The sequence below is a fragment of the Ochotona curzoniae genome, unplaced genomic scaffold (assembly GCF_017591425.1).
Source record: "Ochotona curzoniae isolate NIBS_2020 unplaced genomic scaffold, NIBS_Ocur_1.0 contig_517, whole genome shotgun sequence".
NCBI classification, from domain to species: Eukaryota; Metazoa; Chordata; class Mammalia; order Lagomorpha; family Ochotonidae; genus Ochotona; species Ochotona curzoniae.
Window position 1 is genome coordinate 2,560,922 of NW_024466454.1, and position 4,492 is coordinate 2,565,413.

The 4,492-nt window shown below is 42.6% G+C and overlaps 1 pseudogene; it reads right to left on the reverse strand.

Moving 5' to 3' along the window:
• Positions 1-3,390: 3,390 nt before the first annotated feature.
• Positions 3,391-3,941, reverse strand: LOC121162169 (annotated as a pseudogene).
• Between the last annotated feature and the right edge of the window lie 551 nt (positions 3,942-4,492).

Consider the following 4,492-nt stretch of genomic DNA (forward strand, 5'->3'; position numbering starts at 1 on the left):
AACTGTAGTGAAAGGTGGAAGGTGTCAGAAAAATTAGCTGTAGGTAGCAAATGTAAAGAAAGACAAGTAAGTATAAGAGCAAGGCAATTCTTAACTTTAGGTAAGGCAAAAGTAGGAAAAAAAATATAATTTTGATATACTCATGCAATAAGCAAACAGTTGTAAATAGTGATTATAAGGCATAATAAACATGAGGAATGACTTAACCAAATGCTGTTAAGATTATTTTATTGGGAGAAGCAGCAAAAGGAGAGAAGTTAAGAACCTAATCCTCCTCTACCACAAAAAGATGTCACTACAACACACCTAAAACAGATTGGTTCAAAGAAGGCAACAATAATCCATTGGTTAGGAAAAATAGATACATAAATACCTAAAGAAATAGCTACAGGACTCTAAAATGTTTGTATTTGGGAAAGGGGACCTGGGGGAATGCACAGGACAAGGGATTTGGTGGTTTTTATGAATATTATAGTTCACATGGCTTTCTGTTAAAAAACCTTGTGCATGAATTCATCTGAGAAAGATTGAAAAGTAAAAATGGATAGACACGCACACAAGGTAGTATATACATTAGGCATGTCTCTGAGAAGTGAGGTTGGAAGAGAATGGATGGGTGCTGAAGTTTTGTTTTGTTTTGTTTTTGGTGAAAAGCATATATTTAGAATTGGCTGGACTCACTCAGCATCTGGAGCCAGCAATCATTCCTCTTCCCTCCATCAGGCCTGATGAGGGTGCTGACCTTGGCCACACCAGTGTCGTGAAGCTTTTTCACAGCCAGTTTTGTCTGGTACTTCTTGGCACTGACATTCACCATGACCACAGGGAGTTGCTTTCTTCTTTCTTCCTCGTGACAGACTCTGTGATTGAGGGGACCTGATGATGGCGTAAAGGTCAGGGCAGCTCCTCCTAGGGGAGCTCTTCCAATAAGAGTTGGGGCGACTTCCCTGGGGCTGCAGAAGGTGGGTGATATGCAGACCTGTGTGTACATGCCATTTATGTTCGTCTACTCAAAAGGCAAACTGACACATACAGAGGGAGGACAGAGCGGGAGAGATTGCGTTAGGATTCACTCCCTAAATGTATGCAACAGTCAGGGCTGGGCTACAGGCAGCAGCCAGAAGCCTAGAACTTCAACCAGATCGCTCATGAGTGTGGTAGGGCCCCAAGCATTTAAACACCATCTACTGCCTCCTAGGGTGCATTAGCAGAAAGTTGGATCACATGTAGAGCAGCTGGAACACAAACTCAGACTCTGGGCTGAGATGCCAGAATTGTACGCAGTGGTTTGACCTGCACACCGCGACACCCACCCCACATGTTTGGTTCTGAGTGTGGTCACCACTGATCTCTGCTTTGCTTTGCCTTCAGCCTCGGGAGGAGCAGGAGCTTCCTTGCTTGCCTTGGTGCCCTCTTGGGGAACAGGCAAGAGGGTTTTTTCCCCCTTTTTCTTCTTTCTTTTCATTTCTACCTTTCCATTTCTTTCTCTCTTTCTTCTTTCCTTTCTTTCTTTCGTTCTTTCTTTCTTTCTATCTTTCTTTCTTCTCTTTCTCTTTCTTTTTCTCTCTTTTTCTTTTGGAATGATATTATTACAGAGAGGCACAGAAGGAGAGAAAAAGATCTTGCATCTGCTGGTTCACTCCTCAAATGGCTACAATAGCTGGAACTGAGGCAATCTGAAGCCAGGAGCCAGATTCTTCTGGGTTTCCCACATGGGTACAGGGGCCTAAGGACTTGGGTCATCTTCCACTGCTTTCCCAGAACACAAGCAGAGAGCTGGATCACAAGTGGAGTTAGCCAAGACACGAGCCAGTACCCAAATGGGATGCTGGTGCCATAGGTAGAAGCTTAACCTTCTGTGCCACTGTGCCAGCCCCAGTGAATGTTTTTATCGACCACGGGTTATCCTCTGCACTGTTTAAATGTTTTAGAGTAATTGGGTGTTACTTTCATAATCATAATAAAAAACTGATGCATCGTCCCAATGTTCTGCCTCCTTGGGAATTTTATCTCCAGGCTTTTGAGAACCCTCTCCCCTAAGGACGCTCTCATTATTACCAATCTCAAACCCTGTCTGAAGTTTGTTTCCTTGAAGCTTGAAGCAAGTCAGCAATGAATGGCTCTGTGGGTTCCACACTGTGGTTTCTTGTCTCAATCAACAGCCCTTCTCAGTTTTTGCATCTTCCTATCTTCATGCCATCTGCCAAGAGCAGCAAGCTCTGTTTCTACTGTGCAGTTAGCCACTCTTTTGCAGGCCGAAGAGCCTCTATCGGACCATGTGCTGTTCTTGTAGCCTCTTGGAAGAACTTCTTTTTCCCCACCCCATTCCCTCCATCTTTGTATATTCCTGTCCTGTAGCTCCTGACATGGGTATGGAGCATAACCCAGCTGCAACTATAAAAGGAAGCACCCTGAAATCAACCTCAGCCTTCAGAGTGTGGACTTACAAGCCGGACGCTGCAGGTCCACCTGCTCAGCCTTCATGCTGGACAAAGACATCTTTATAAAGTGGGTGGGACACAACTCTACCATGGAGGAAGGCCTTTTGCTCTTCTTAAAAGCTGTTTGCCATACAAGGATCACTAAAAAGATAATCTAGGATGAAGCTAATCCAATATCTGCATAAATGCAAGAAGACTCATCTCCAAGACTGAGATAAATGATGAAAGGGAATCAATAAATGTTGTTGTCTTAAGCCATCAATGTTTGGATTAACTTGTTATACACTAATAGATAGCAAATAAACTCATATTTTTATTTCCAGTCCTCTTGAATACTTTGTGTAGATCTATATTTCTGTCTTTTTTTTTTTTTTAATTAGGAGACACTTTCATTTAAAAGTATCATGCCAAAAAAATGCTGGAATTTATTGCTGTTTTCTTCTGGTCATCTTTTCCTTCATCTCTCTCTTTTTCCCTTCCATCATCATCTTCATTTTCTTCACTTTCTTCCGCATTACCTTCTTCCTCAATGTCTTTCAATCTTCCTTCATCATTATCATTTTCATCATCATCTTCTTTTCCTCCTTGTCCTTCTTCTCATCCATATCAAGAACTAAATAGCAATAGATTAGGCCACATATACCTTAAAAATAAGATTCACTTGTTTTTATTGGAAAGGCAGATTCACAGAGAGAAGGTGCAACATGACTATCTTCCATCTGCTGGCCCACTCTCAAAGATGGTTGTAATAGCCAGAACTGAGCTGATCCAAAGCCAGGAGCTGAGATCTTCCTCTGAGTCTCCCACATGGGTACAGGGTCCCAGGGCTTTGGGCCTTCCTCCACTGCCTTCCCAGGCTAGAAGCAGGGAGCTGGATGAGAAGTGGAGCAGCTGGGACACTAACAGGCACCCATTTGGGATCCCAGTGCTGAACAGGGAGACGAATAACTCATTGAGCCATTGCCCTGGGCCCTGGCCACCTGTACTTGATGAAGTCTCCCGACTCATCTGTGCCTGCATCCAAATGGTCAGGGAACCAGGAACAGCTCTCTGGTTCTTCCTGCTGCCCCTTGCTGCTCTTGCATCTGACTTGTAAGTTTCATCACATCCTTTCTAGATAGCCATCTGATTTCAGTAGACTTTGATGATGGAGCGTCATGTTCCTTTAAATGAAATTCTTTGGAGCAAACTTTACAAAAATCTGACTTGTAACCTGGTTTGCTGTCTTCAGGTTCTGTCCCGTCAGCTCTGATCTGATACTGCAGTGCCTCTTCATCCTCCTCTCCAACCAGGGAGATGCTTGTGGATGCTGGACCAATATTGTTACTCCCAAATCTGGAATTTGGGTGAGCATCTTGACCTCTTTTGAAACAGTGTTTGGCAGAGTTTGCTATATTTCTATTTTCAAAATCACCTTATGAGTTGGTTATGTATTCAGTCTACTTCATGTTGTACTTCATCCGTATGTTCAATTGCTGCTTCTTCTTCCTCTTTCTTTCTTTCTTTCTTTCTTTCTTTCTTTCTTTCTTTCTTTCTTTCTTTCTTTCTTTCTTTTTGTTGTTGTTGGTTGTTTTATCTCCCTTCAGCAAACCCTGAGGTGCTGATGTGTCCCTCGAGCTTGGACCAGGAGCTGGTTTTGTCTTCTTCGAGGCAGGAGTGATGAAGGGCGTTTTTGGGCTATGCTTCAAGCAGAAGCTGAGAATCAGCAACAGGCAGAACACAGTTCTCAGAATGGTGAGTCTTCATTTTGCTTAGAGTGCTTCCTATAGCCTTTCTTCCAGTGATCACTTGCTCATAATGAAGTTTTTAAAAATTACTTATCTGATTATTTGAAAGGCAGAGAGAGAGGCAAAAAGAGAGGCAAGAGATTGATTTTCCATCTGCTGACTGACACCCAAAATTGTCACAAATGTGAAGTTGTGGCCGTATGGGGAGGATGGAAGATCTGTCTCGCCTCTCTTTCTGTAACTCTCTGCCCTTGAAATAAAACACATAAATTTCTTTAGAAACAATTTATTTTATCCTTTTTTAAAAGATCTTTTTTAATTGGA